At 37.2% G+C, this 15573-nt stretch overlaps 2 long non-coding RNA genes and 1 pseudogene across 2 annotated transcripts in view; 1 reads left to right on the top strand and 2 right to left on the bottom strand.

Annotated features, from left to right (window-relative positions):
- Positions 1-2686, top strand: part of LOC107560727 (NADH-cytochrome b5 reductase 3-like) — a 4135-nt pseudogene extending 1449 nt beyond the window's left edge.
- A 7495-nt stretch (positions 2687-10181) lies between these two features.
- LOC107560728 (uncharacterized) lies at positions 10182-11555 on the bottom strand. The gene is made up of 3 exons (XR_001605765.1): positions 11318-11555; positions 10545-10810; positions 10182-10263 (listed from the first exon to the last, which is right to left on the bottom strand). It is a non-coding gene; the product is annotated as an uncharacterized lncRNA (long non-coding RNA).
- Positions 11556-12145: 590 nt separating this feature from the next.
- The window catches only part of LOC107560729 (uncharacterized), a 9372-nt gene continuing 5944 nt past the window's right edge, over positions 12146-15573 (bottom strand). Inside the window, exons 2-3 of the long non-coding RNA XR_001605766.1 lie at positions 12366-12534; positions 12146-12212 (exon numbers count right to left, since the gene is read on the bottom strand). This is a non-coding gene — a long non-coding RNA (uncharacterized lncRNA). The remainder of the gene's footprint in view (positions 12213-12365; positions 12535-15573) is intronic.

Below are 15573 nucleotides of genomic sequence, written 5' to 3' on the forward strand. Positions count from 1 at the left end.
ACAATGCACTGGGTCAGCTGGCCAATCAGAGCAGACTGCGCTTGTCAGAAGGAGGGACTTTGTAGAAAACAAAGCGTTTGAGAGAGGCGGGGCATAGAGGATGACAATAATGTACAGTATTTGAAAAATAATGTGTTTTTTGAACATTAAAGCATGTCAGCATATTCTGTTACACCAAATACACAAAATAATGATCTTTAAAAAGCATCATATGACCCCTTTAAGACCGTTGCGTTTATTTTAAGTTCAATCACGTACAAGTACAAGGCAAATATAAGGCTGTCTTTAAAGCATGTAAAACAATAAAAAAAAAGAAAAAAAGAGATACTTGTATTTGTGCTACATTTAACGTTTATGCATTGCATATGTAGGACAACACATCTACCTGTCTGCCAAGATTGATGGCAACCTTGTGGTGAGGCCTTACACCCCTGTGTCTAGTGATGATGACAAAGGCTTTGTTGACCTGGTTGTGAAGGTATAACATACAATGAATATAACTGTAAAACAAATATTTTCGCATCTAAAATTTCTTTCAAGTTTAAACATTTTGTTGCCTCATTTCAGATATACTACAAAAATGTCCATCCAAAGTTTCCCGAGGGTGGGAAGATGTCTCAGTACTTGGAGAGCCTTCGTATTGGTGACACAATTGATTTCAGAGGACCAAGTGGACTGCTGGTTTACAAAGGCAGAGGTTTGTAGTTTTAAAAAATCCACCGTGAGTCAGGACAATGCTATGAAAACATCTACTGTTGCAAGGAAAATGAAAATTAATTGCACATGAACATTCTGGAAGCATAAAAATATTTGACTGTCAAACACATTATAACATTCATTTCAAAACGATACAGTATCAACTTTTCTGCAGGATCATTTGCAATCAAGCCTGATAAGAAATCAGACCCTGTGATTAAAACTGCAAAACATGTTGGCATGATTGCTGGGGGAACAGGTAAGCACATGAGCCTTTTTTTTTTTTGAGAACAATTGTAGGGATTTTCTTGCGAGTTCATCTTTATTTCTTTTAGGCATTACACCTATGCTCCAGATAATCCAAGCAATCATGAACGATCCAAAGGATGAGACCGTGTGTTACTTACTTTTCGCAAACCAAGTGAGCCAAGGATTTTCTTCCATTTTTATGCACATATGTACTAATTATGCACAAAAATATATTTAATGCTAAAAGTGCAGTTACGCACAAAAATACATCTATTTGGTTCAGTGTGTTTGTTGTCATGAAAAGTATGTCAAACTAATAATTATTCCCACTCACTCACTACTCTTTTTGTCTTCTCCAACAGACAGAAAAAGACATTCTCCTGCGTACGGAGTTAGAAGAGGTCATGGCCAGTCACCCAACACGTTTTAAGCTGTGGTACACCATCGACAGAGCTCCAGATGGTAAGAATCTCTTGCCTTTGTAGATGCTGTTTAGCAAAATGAAAAACCTGAGTTTAGGTGACTTACTCAATTTCAACCAGACATTAAAAATCAAGCAGAAGGTGACAAGCTGAAATAATCAACTTCATGTGTTAGGTTGGGAGTACAGCCAAGGCTTCATCAATGAAGACATGGTGAGGAACCACCTTCCTCCACCCGCAGATGACACACTCATCCTCATGTGTGGACCTCCTCCCATGATTCAGTTCGCCTGCAACCCCAGCCTGGACAAGGTGGGCCAGTCCAATGACAGGCGCTTCACCTTCTAGAAGGATGTCACCTGAAACCAAGCAGTTAAAAAGTCAAAATTATAGCCATGCTACCACCTGCTCTTATATATTCCACATGCACAGTAACTGAAAAGGATCTATAATAATGCAAAAAAAAAAATGCCTTTACCTTTCACTTTATATCAAAATGTACCAGCTGTGTACCTGAGAAACCTCTGCATGCATTTTTTTTTTGTGCTTATGCCTTAAATGCAAACAAAAAGTGTTGCTTTTATTTCAGCAGATGCTGGATGATATTGGATTGAAGTCGTTTAATGTGTCAAGATTTTTCACTTGCTTAATTTATGCAATTTATAAGCCTCAACAGATATTGGTGATGGATAATTTACAATTATAGTGTCCGTGTTACACGTCATTTTTACATTAGCAGAAACAACAAGCTGTTCGTCAAAGTACAAGGTTCATGTTGTGCATTAGTTTTATGCTATATATATATATATATAATGTAATCCTTCTGTAACGTGGATGCTGAAATGGGACCTGGTGTTGCTCAGTGTACACAGTTCATTTGTCTAGGTCTGCATTTTTTGATTCTGGTCCAGCGCTGCATATTAGTTTGTCTCTCTCGCCTGATTCAACTCTGTATAAGCTGCATGAACTCAGCTGAGTGTCAGATTACAGAGGAAAACAAAAGTGCAGGACCAGGATTAAGAAGAACCACTGTTTTAAGTAGTCAAGACAAAAAAAAATGTTTACCAACAAATCAAGAGGTTATCAAAATTTTCAATCTGTCCCTTATTAAGTGTCTTTCTGTGTGTCTTTCTGTAAACCTTATTATGTTGCATTGTTGATTTGATTCAGTTCTAAGTGCATGATTCCATACAGTAAATGTATTTAAAGAGTAAAAACAAATAATTTATGACCTGTTTGCAGCTCATGTAACTTGTCTACATGGCCAAAAAAGCATTTCTGCAATATTTTTGCATTTACCAATAAAGGTATATTCTTAATTGATTTTGTATTAGTTAATATTTCAGAGTGTTTCATGTCAAAATGCTCTCTAAAATCATTTTATTTCTACAAAATGCCAAAAGAAAAATCCCCAACAAAGGAATGTTTATTTAATAGTTATCGCCCAATCTTTCAACAAACTGATGATACAGTAATTTTTGCGTTGGCCGATCTGAACGTCTCACTGGTTTCGTTACTGAATGAACCCGTGTTTCGAACGAATCGACTCATCGAATCCACTCAAACGACTCGTTCATAAAGACAATCGTTTATCGCCACCTGCTGGCGTAACAATGTAACGCGCAGAATGAAAACACGCAAATACCAAAAAAAGTGTCCCCGGTGACTCCGCTATTACAGTATGTAGAATATTTTACATACAGAATATTTCACAAGCACAATTATACGTACTTGTATAGTGTGCTTGTGAAATATTCTGTATGTAAAATAGCTGAGTCACCGGGAACAATTATATAGTACGCATAAGTGTGCTTGTGAAGTATTCTGCATTTATGGAAACAGTAAATATGTTTCAGTGCATTCCCAATATAATGGTGCCACTTTAGAGTTATAGTACATCCACAATGAAATTACTTACCCACGACAGGTAAGGGGCATAGAGCTGCTACAGGTACTGCTCTTTTCATTTATTAATGCAGATACACTTACTGTCCACAAGAGGGCGCTGATACACTGATCTGATCTCAGGCGTGCGCCTTTGATATTAATCAGTACAAGGCCAATATTAGACTATTTATAAGTTTAGTCGTTATTTCAGTCATTAGTTTCTAGATTGTCAACGTGCATTTGGATGCACACTTTAACCATTTAAAGAAATTGTTCCTAAACTATTCAAGCTTTACCATATGCTGCTTGAATCTGTAAACACCGGGACAACATTAAATAATTAACTGTGAACAAACACAACACACATTTTAAATAACCAAGGACAAATAAACATCTACTTAAAACAGATAAATCCATACAAAAGAAGAAGATCGTCCAGTTTTGTAAATATGTGTTTGCATGTTTGAGCACGTGGCATTGAGTTCAACGCATTTGATCTTTTTCTACCTGACCTTGACACATTTAACTTTATAAATTGATTCTTGAGTATCAAATGTTAAAGCAAGCTAGACGTTTTGAATTGAACCAGTCACATAAACTTAATAACATCTTACTATCTTTTAGCTGTATAATACGTCCCTTTAGGTAGAAACTAAAGAACAGTTCCCATCCGCTCCACTAGGCGGCAGCAGCGCGCTTCACTTTCATCCAGAACTTGAAGCTGTTAACAGAAGAAGAAACTTCGAACGATGCACGGCCCATGTTCATGTGAGTCACAGAAACACCACAAAAACAACTAGTTGTCACTTGCGGTTCTGTTCACACAACACAGGTTGACGGAAAATGCGAAGTCCTTAAGATATTATGGAGTCAGTTAGTATAATAAAATGGTTTCACGCTCGTTAATATGTAAAAGTGGCATCACCTCAACAATGAGGCAATGTACACAAAGACCATAGTCAGAGAGAGAAAACATGTGCATATCGGTTTATTAACTTTATACAGTAAACACACAACTGAAAAACAGTTAATCCACTCTGATTCCAAGAAACAAATTTAGTCTCTCAAACCAATGCAAAATGGGTGTGTTTATGCGCTGTCAAACAATTAGATTGACTGACGAATCTGACCAATAAGAGTGGAGAACCGAAACACCTCTTGTGGCGGATTGGTCGTTTTACCTAAAGGGCGTGACGTTATTTTAAACCAATAGCATCGTGTAAAACAGGAAGAAGGGCGTGTCCGTTTTACACGTCGCAGTCAGGCTGATCGAAAAATGATTGTTGATTCCATTTTGTAATATTTGCAAACATGATAAGTAAATATTTGATAATGAATTTCGTTATAAACTATTCTTAAAAAGAGTACCTTATCATATTTTGGTAGTGCTGGTAATGTCATTTTCTTAAAAAGGTCAAGAAAAACTAAATATATATGTAAATGTCAAAGGGGAAAAAATATTAAAGGGATATTTTTTTATTTCTGTCTCATTTGTTTTAACAACAAAATGACTTCTTGCATGTTAGTTACACACATTTTTTAATGTAAATAAAAATGTAAACAAATTGCTTCACTGCTACTTAAAAATATTTTTAAAAAGCAAATGAAAAATATGCCAAATTACAACCCCTTTCATTTTTTTCAAGAATTTCACTCTTTTTATCAGTACACCACCTAAACACTTTTTTTTTTACTTTAAGCACTACAACAACAAAAAATACTTTTAGTATAAAGAAGTTTATTCAATGTAGTTATTGTCTATATATGACTAACTTTCTATTTACAGACAAAAGAATTAGCATTACGTCTGCATGTGAACTACATGCAAATCATTTTGGACTAAACGCATCTAATCAACTGTTCCCACAGCAGTTTCTCACACTGATTTTCTGGGAAATGTTGAAAAATAAACCTACACTACCTACTTGACACTAGTTTGGACCATTAAGGTTTTCATTGTGTAGCGTTTTCTTATGTGTTATTTAATCTTGTTCTGTTTTTTTGTAGATCTTCTTTGATTCTTTAACTGTGCCGTCTCTGTCTATGAAATATATAATAATAATAATAATAATAACCTCTTTTTTATTATTTATATATATAATTATTATTATTATGAAATATATAGTGTCTTTCTATTCATATTCTATAAACAATTTGGCAGAAACAGGTGGAATGGGCATAATTTACAAAATGCCAGCTATCAGTTTGAAAGCCACAGTGGCACTAGTGACTCAACTCATGTTCTTGGGGGAAAGGCTTTGATAGAGACAAGTGTTCAAGTCCCAACTAGACATTTACAAAATGTAAATTATAAGTGTTTGTAAAACTAAAACTATGTGTACAATGTTGTGTAATTTCTTAAATTATGTCTTTCCCCTACAGAACAAGAGATGTGTTTGGACCACACAGAGCTCTGGGATGTGTGGACAGACATTCGCTGTAATGAAGGACATCTGCTTATGGACAGGCGGGACACATTACTTGTGTTTGTGTTTTATTGTGTACTTGGCATGTAGGTTACCATCATTTTCTTTTTGGAGGCTCACCCCTCTAGAAAGCAAATGATGGTAACCTAAACGGGTGGGGAAGGGGCGGAGGTTCAAAATTTTTAGACAGCTAATTTTTTTTTTTTTTTTAACATCAAGAAGCATAACCACTGCTGGACATCGTTCTGGGACTCAGGGGGGACCCGAATCATCCTCACCCCTTCATTCACACAGCACTCACTCATATCGCAGAGCTCTGGCTGGAATTGAACCAGCAACCTCTGAACTGTGAGACAGTGCTCTTACCAGTGAGCCACAGATCTCTTGTGTGACTAGATGCTGGAACTTATATTTCACTGTTCACCTGCATGTGATTTTACAATAAGCCAGTTAAAGCTTAAGCAGAGACTTTTTCTGAATCACCCCCACACCACAGGAATCTGGCTGTGATCAAACCAACAACCTCTGAACCGTGAGGCAGTGCTCTTACCAGTGAGCCACAGATCTTTTGTCTAAGCATATGAAGGAACTTATACAGTATTTCATCATTTACCTTTGATTTTACTATAAACCAGCTAATGCTTTGGCAGAGTCTCTCTGTTGGGTGATCACAATCACAACATGCTGAAGTGGGATTTGAACCATTGTCCTCATCACAGCTTTATTGACAGAGAATGTCTGTTTAGCCGCTTGCACCACCGTGGCTCTCACACTGAATCCTGGTGTTTTGGGAAGTTTGACAACAATTGAATCTAAGCAACAGTGGGATTTGAACTCAACACAATGCTTTTATCTCCTGAGCCACTGATATTGGCTTTTTTCACTTAATTTCTTGGACATTTTAATAAATCACCTAATCTTTTCTAGCAAATTGTCTGCACTTACTTGAATGAAATAACATTGTTTAAACAGTATATGAGAAACTTCATTATTCTTTTTTTAATAGAAAAGTAGAGCACAGATTGGAACGGGGCAGTGTGATCAAGAAAAGACCGGAATCAAACACAGGTGAGCCAGCAGCTCTTATATGAAGTGCCAGATGCTTTTGAAATGCTGGTTCATGAAGCTTTGAATCTCTTATGAATCTTTTAATTCAATCAGTGGCCAAGTCACTTGATTTCCATACAACAAGGCTTCATTATATTTTTAAATATTTCTGTGTTTTAACTGATCTCAGGTCAGTTTTATAGTTTAGGCTTGATTTTAGTGACAAACATAAAAAATGGAGAGTGATATTAATAAAACAAGATGGTAACCTAAACGGGTGGGGAAGGGACAGAGGTTCAACATTTTTATACAGCTGCTATAAATTTTTAATATCAAGAAGCATAACCCCTGCTGGACATCGCTCTGGGACTCAGGGGGGGACCCGAATCATCCTCACCCCTTCATTCACACAACACTCACTCATATCGCAGAGCTCTGGCTGGGATTGAACCAGCAACCTCTGAACCATGAGGCAGCACTCTTACCAGTGAGCCACAGATCTCTTATCTGGATGCGTGAAGGAACATAGATTTCACTATTCACCTGTGATTTTGCAATAAACCAGTTAAAGCTTTGGCCAAGTCTCTTCTATGTCATCCCCGCTACTTCATGTCACAGGAATCTGGCTGGGATCAAACCAGCAACCTCTGAACCATGATGCAGTGCTCTTACCAGTGAGCCACAGATCGCTTGCTTGACCTTATATTTCACTGTTCACCTGCATGTGATTTTACAATAAACCAGTTAAAGCTTAAGCAGAGGCTTTCCTGAATCACCCCCACTCCTTCATACCACAGGACTCTGGCTGAGATTGAACCAGCAACCTCTCACCCGTGAGGTAGCACTCTTACCAGTGAGCCACAGATCTCTTGGCTCAATGTGTTAAATAACTTATATTTCTCCACTCACCTGTGAAATAAACCAGTTAAATTTTGACATGCTGAGGTGGGATTTGAATCCTTGTCTGGATCGCAGCCTTCACTTCCAAGCGCATGTATTTAGCTATATGATGACAATTTAACACAAGCAATAGTGGGATTCGAACTCAGGTCTCCAAGATTAAAAATGTGATGTTTCACCCCCTGAGCCACTGAGTTTGTAAGTTTGTTTCAGGGGTATTTTTGATGTTATGTTTAGTTACAGCATTAATTAAAGCTGCCAACATACCATAGATTCCACTGTCCGTAAGTAACAGCTGGATTTGAACTCAGGTCTCCAAGATATAAACACAATAAACTCGGAGCTCCAGATAGAGACTCGGAGCTCCAGATAGAAACTCAGAGCTCCAGATACAGACTCAGAGCTCCAGATATAGACTCAGAGCTTCACATCCTCCTCATCAGTGACAGAGAAAGAACCTCACCAAAATCTTCCTGATGGTGAAAAGTGAAATGAGAGAAAAAGATTTCAGATGCTGCTGTATCATCAGCAAAAAAGGTGTTTTTATGGAAATTTAAATCACATGACACAGACCGTATACATTAAATAAATATTTATCTTGGTTATAAGGATCTGCTTTTAACATCTTTGGAATAAAAGAATGTGTCCGGTTATTTTCTGTAATATAAATGGCTATTGTAGGCTAAATGAAAAATATGATGTATGGTTTTTAAAAAGCACAATCTGAGTGCCATCTGATGGTGAATCTGATCTCCTACATCTGTTTAATATAAATATTAATATAGACACCATTGTCACAGCTAAATATTTTTTTTAATATCAAGAAGCATAACCACTGCTGGACATCGCTCTGGGACTCAGGGGGGGACCCGAATCATCCTCACCCCTTCATTCATACAACACTCACTCATATCGCAGAGCTCTGGCTGGGATTGAACCAGCAACCTCTGAACCATGAGGCAGCGCTCTTACCAGTGAGCCACAGATCTCTTATCTGGATGCGTGAAGGAACATAGATTTCACTATTCACCTGTGATTTTGCAATAAACCAGTTAAAGCTTTGGCCAAGTCTCTCCTATTTCATGCCCACTCCTTCGTGTCACAGGAATCTGGCTGGGATCAAACCAGCAACCTCTGAACCATGAGGCAGTGCTCTTACCAGCGAGCCACAGATTGATTGATTGATTGATTGATTGCTTGATTGCCTGCCTGCCCTTATATTTCACTGTTCAACCAGCAACCTCTCACCCGTGAGGTAGCACTCTTACCAGTGAGCCACAGATCTCTTGTCTCAATGTGTTATATAACCACTCACCTGTGAAATAAACCAGTTAAATTTTGACATGCTGAGGTGGGATTTGAATCCTTGTCTGGATCGCAGCCTTCACTTCCAAGCACATGTATTTAGCTATATGATGACAATTTAACACAAGCAATAGTGGGATTCGAACTCAGGTCTCCAAGATTAAAAATGTGATGTTTCACCCCCTGAGCCACTGAGTTTGTAAGTTTGTTTCAGGGGTATTTTTGATGTTATGTTTAGTTACAGCATTAATTAAAGCTGCCAACATACCATAGATTCCACTGTCCGTAAGTAACAGCTGGATTTGAACTCAGGTCTCCAAGATATAAACACAACCTTTAATCCTCTGAGACACCGACTCTGTAGATTTCAACTGTTTTGACCTTGATATTCTTGAGAACCTTGTGTCATATGATGAAAAATGTAGCTTACATCGTTAAAACAGAAAAGAGTTTATTGCACTTGTAAAATTTGAACATCTGTGTTGTAGTTTTGTTTTTCAAAGACCCGCATTTAAACCACACCATTATGAATGTTTTTTTTTTTTTGTAGTGGGATCTCAGCAAATGCAAAAACACAAGACTAGTGCTCTTACCAGCGAGCCACAGATTGATTGATTGATTGATTGCTTAATTGCCTGCCTGCCTGCCCTTATATTTCACTGTTCAATCAGCAACCTCTCACCCGTGAGGTAGCACTCTTACCAGTGAGCCACAGATCTCTTGTCTCAATGTGTTAAATAGCTTATATTTCACCACTCACCTGTGAAATAAACCAGTTAAATTTTGACATGCTGAGGTGGGATTTGAATCCTTGTCTGGATCGCAGCCTTCACTTCCAAGCACATGTATTTAGCTATATGATGACAATTTAACACAAGCAATAGTGGGATTCGAACTCAGGTCTCCAAGATTAAAAATGCAATGTTTTACCTCCTGAGCCATTGAGTTTGTAATGCTGTTTGCAAGTTTGTTTCAGGGGTCTTTTTGATGTTATGTTTAGTTACAGCATTAATTAAAGCTGCCAACATACCATAGATTCCACTGTCCGTAAGTAACAGCTGGATTTGAACTCAGGTCTCCAAGATATAAACACAACCTTTAATCCTCTGAGACACCGACTCTGTAGATTTCAACTGTAAATGAATGTAATTTCTATTGGTTATAATGTTGGCTTTTGTTATGCACTTATTTACAGCAATTGATTTATACATGTGTAATAAACTGAAAAGCATGTTGTACTTGTATAGTCTCCACCATAGTTTGCTGTGCTGCATTATGAATGCTCCAGCCACTCACAGAAAGGAGTGTGAATGTATGGTTTCCCTACTGATCTGGAGAGGAGAAAAAAAATTATGCATCAAGTTTGGTTCAATTCACTTATTTGTATAACACTTTTTATTATACACATTGTTTCAAAGCAGCTTTACAGAAAATGAATGTTTCTACATTACAAATAAGAGTTCTGTTAACAGGTGTAACTGTGCCAAAGTAATGTTCATATGGCAGAAATGTTCTAAAATTAGGCTAAACAAATCATGCAGTTAAGTAACGTCATGTATACAGAAACAATGAACAAATTAAAGCAATGGTTACATGTGATCATGTTGATTACAATGAAAGGAAAATGTAGCAGTTTTGTATGTTTATTCAGAGTCAGCTTCATCTGAAGTCCTCTCAAGGGTTGGCGTCATCTCTTCACAGGTGTTGGGTCATCTGAAGTCTCCGTAAGAGGCTGGATATAGTCAGCAGGAGCAATCTATAGATTACACCAACAAAATGTGATGTAATCATACTAGACACAAGAACAGGGAAAGACTTGCAAAGCCCAGTGAAGAGACTCATTGTGAGGGTGATGTCTCATTACAGGTGGTTCTTGTTCTGAAAGCAAGGTAGAGAAGGGAAAAAACACAGGAGAAATGGTTAAGTGATGCTCCATCACATTTCAGTCCTGTGGCATCTGCTCCTCCAACACAGTACTTCTATAGTAGCCAAGATGTTTAAGTATAAAATACAGTAATAATGTACAGGTTTACTGTGATTACTTCTATTATATAGTGATGGGATATAATACATTTTTGGAAATTTAGCCTAGCATGAATCTGAAATGACAACTGCTCACCTATTTTAAACTTTTCATTCTCACTTAGGTCCATCAGCATCCTTTGCAATAAATCCAAGTCTATTAAATAACTCCCCACCAGCAAAAAATCAAGTTTAAAAGCCTTAATTACACAACGATGGATGAAACGGCATGAAGGGAATGAATAGCATCCCGTAAATCGACTAATTAAGTGAGGAATAATCTTATAATAAACTGTTTTAATGCACAAGGTAATTTGATAAGCTGTGCTTATAATATACAATTGTATTTTATAAATGCCTTACCTTTTAAAAGTTCGTCACAGCGGTCTCTTCTGCTGCATCTCTACGGCGCTGATAGTATGAGCGCTAACTTCCAGGAACTACTGAGCGGCTCCACGATGCGCTGTGATAAAAACAACAACTGGTCCATTGGAGTGAACGGAGTTGTCGCAACTCGCATCTCTCTCTCTCTACGACTCTGGTTCAAACAACACGTGCAGACCGTTTTAAACAGAGCTTCTGCAGATGACAGCTCAGTGATAATACCCCAGCACGGGGAGGAGCGCTCTGGGTCCGGGCTAAAAGCCGAGCTCGGACACCTCTCCCCGGACAGAGGGAGTAGCCTACCCCGGGCTGGAGAATTACCGAGATCGGAGCCCTCTCCCCGGACAGCACGCCAAATACGCATAACCTTAGTTATGAACTCACTTATGAACCTAAGTGTGAACTCGTGAAAGTGCAGGAAACGAGTGTCACAGGAGTCACCTGAAAGTGTCCTTTCACACACTGCGTTTCTCTTGCATTATCTTCATTCAGTCATTTATTATTAGATCTTTTGTTCTAAAAAGTGGTGAGGGCAGTGCTGGTTATGACATCACAAAACAGCATTTTTAATTTGGCAATAGAGTATTTGCTACCGAGAGTAAACACATATCTATGTAAACATCAACAATTAGGAGTGTCCAAAAATAATAAGTAACACAGTTATTTGATGTTATAGAGATTTGTGCTGACACATTCAGCTTCTCAAAGAAGGTTGTGACATTTAATCTGATAACTTTGACAATTAAATTTGCCACTGTCTGTCCCGGGATTCTATACAGTAGGCCTAGCTTATTTCCAAGTATGATCTGCTGGTCCACTTTCACTTCCAAACCAGGAATTCATCTATCCATTCAGTCCCTTTCATTTACATCTCCTGTTGTGTTTCATGGAAGAAAATAAAAAAAACATACAAGTTTGGAATGGCGTGATGAATTTTCAATTTTGGGTGAGCTATATTCCTTAAAGAGATCTGCTCAATTGTGTGCCAGTCGAGGGTTATACTGATGTAATTTAGGAAGCAACATACCAGGATCAGGATTGTGAAAAAATAAAAGGATATGGGAGAGGACGAGGCCCACACAGATAAATGAAGAGAGAATTCCACACATAGATCCAGGGTCAGGGCATAGTGGGAGAGAGACATCTGTGGGGGATGTGCTGGCTTTAAATAAAGATAGAAAGAGCCAAAGGATCCCCTAGATGAAAAACAACAAGGTACACTCTAAAAAATGCTGGGTTAAAAAGGGACAAACCCAGCTATTGGGTTGTTTTGACCCAGCGGTTGGGTTCAAAACATCCCAACCGCTGGGTCAAAACAACCCAATAGCTGGGTTTGTCCCTTTTCATATTTAACCCAGCATTTTTTAGAGTGTATCACTAGATACTGGCATTCTATACAGATTAGGGATAACTAATCAGAGCATCCAGATACTCTGAGAAAGAGACTGACTGGGGGACAGAAAGAGATTTCCCAGAGGTGGAATGTGTAAAACATGCATCCCGTGTGATGAAGGGAAAGGAAAGGAAAATATTTCCATGCCAGGGTCTATGTGGCTTAAATCCAAATGTGTGTGTGATTACAAACCCCTTTTATACCTACCAGCATTGCTTCAGAGTGAACTTCCTAACAATAATTCAGGAGGTGCTTGTCCGTAAATTAGAATGTCAATGGAAAAGCTAATGGTACTACTGTATATAAATAGCTGCTTACCCAATCATTCCGACAATTCCTCTGTCATCCCTCCATCACCCTCCCTTCCTCTCTATAATGTTGTCCCAAGGGGAACCAGGATGCCACACCACGTCTACCTTTTTCATATTTCTAAAATACATTAATCATAAAATTAATTAACTATTATATCATAAACAATTTTTTTCATAATCGTTAATTGTCATATGGATGCATCTCACTAAAAATGTCCAGTTCGCTAAGGCTGCATTTATTTGATCAAACATACAGTAAAAAACAGTAATATTTTTATCTCAAAATAGCAAATAATTTTATATATAATAAAATGCATATACAGTTTAAAACGCAGCTTATTCCTGTGATAGCAAAGCTGAATTTTCAGCAGTCATTACTCCAGTTTTCAGTGTTTTCAGAAATCATTCTAATATGCTGATTTGGTGCTGAATAGAACATTTATTATACTCTATTTTTATTATTTTATCACATAACTTATTACTGTATTATTGTATTTTGAATACACCTGAGCAGCGTAAGCGTGGAACTTTTTTCAGGATTCTCTGATGTTCAAAAGAGCATCATTTATGTGAAATGTAATTTTTTTGTAACATTATAAATGTCTTTACTGTCACTTTTCACTAATTTAATGCATCTGAATACATTAATTAAAAATCATCATGACCCCAAACTTATGAATGGTATGGTAGTGTATATATTTCTATAGTTGATAGAAAAATATTCCCACTTCAGAAATGACAATTTAGACAACTTTACAGCTCAAAATAGTTTTTTTTAGTTCATACTACGTAATTAAAGTAAATGCTTTAACAATCTTACTGCCATTGTGTGATTTGCATTGATTAAATCAAATCTATGGAAAAAATCATTAATTTTCAGTGATTTTATTGAAAAGATGTCGACTGAGTTCAACTCATCATAGCAGAAACATTCTGTAACTGACCAATCATTTCTCTGAGCACTGTGGACTAGTCATTCTTCTGATGGATGGATTATGTGAGTTTCTCTTTGACTATGTGCATTACCTCAAAGCACCAGACTGGAAGTGGCCTCTGGAAGGCCCACGCCCACACTCCCCATTTCCTCCTATAGAAACGCAGGGATCGCGCAGCAACTGTTTCAAGGTCCTGTTGGCAGCTTCCTGTGCCATTCCCACTCTGTGAATAAACACAACGCTTCTGGATCTGTCTCATGGAAGCCTGAAGGCCCCCCCCCCCCCCCCCCCCCCCCAAAAATGTATACTTCTGCCCAAACTTTTAAACAGTAGTGTACATAAAAAATTTCATGTTGTGGGAGAATGACAAGAATTTTTTTGTCTTTTTTGCCCCATTTTGTCTGTTAATTAATTGATTTTGCCGGTTATTAGTCATACATTTAGTTATTTTTTTCTTTTAAATCCACCACCCCTAAAAAATATATAATTTCTGCTTCATCCTGCTCTTTCCTTCCTCCTGTTAGTCTACACTTGAAGTCTTGAATGTATGCGAAACACTCCTGTCGGGTCACATTGATCCCTTAAAGTCAGGGACCGGCTAATAATAACACAGACCAACTGCATCCTCCTTGTCAGACATCCTCAGGATGGGCGCCCATCAAAAGCGACCCGACCCAACGAGGGAGCCACATTGTCATGAAGACAGCTGGTGTGGATCTCCTGTCCTAGCTCCATCAGCTCTAAAGTAGCATTCTGAGATAATCTACAGGCTCCGAGTTATCAGACCAGAGGCAGATAGATGATTCTTCTACAGGTCAAAGGTCATATCTAAACACCTACGCACTGATTGTTTCCTTGTAGAGGTTAAGAGCTTGTTCCACTGGTCATGGTAAATGCTCCCAGCCTAGATCTTGGTCTGGCCACTCATCTGAAGATGCATTACAATTTAAATGTCACTTTGTGCAAACACCATTAACGAAATATAGCAAAATCCCATCAATAATCTTGTGTTTGTCACACAGTGCCACTTAGATGCTTATGTTCTCAAAGACGTTGATGTTAATGTGGAGCTATGGAGGAATTGGAGTGTGACTAAATATATATATAATTCATAAATATATATATATATATATATATATATAAAATTCATAAATATATATATATATAATTCATATATATATATATATATATATATAATGAAAAAAAGAATCTGTTGAAACTATAATAGATATTTAAAACTGCTCATTTAATGAATGTTGAAAATATATATAAATGTAAGAAAATAAGAAAAATCATTAGTATCACCTTTAAAGTTGACAAATATATAGTCATTATAAACAAACAGCTTTTTTAATGGTAGTCAAATGTAACAATAAAATAATACATTATTAATTCAAATGCATAAAGACAAGTAATTTGTGAACACTTTATAAAAATGCAATATAAACGTTACATAAAAAAATTATTCCATTCTTTTTTTTTACATTTGTTAAGTAATGTATGTGAAAAAAACATTGTGTGTGTATATATATATATATATATATATATATATATATATATATATATATATATATATATATATATATATTTTTTTTA

The sequence above is a fragment of the Sinocyclocheilus grahami genome, unplaced genomic scaffold (genome assembly GCF_001515645.1).
Source record: "Sinocyclocheilus grahami isolate Dianchi unplaced genomic scaffold, SAMN03320097.WGS_v1.1 scaffold740.1, whole genome shotgun sequence".
In the NCBI taxonomy this organism is placed as follows: domain Eukaryota; kingdom Metazoa; phylum Chordata; class Actinopteri; order Cypriniformes; family Cyprinidae; genus Sinocyclocheilus; species Sinocyclocheilus grahami.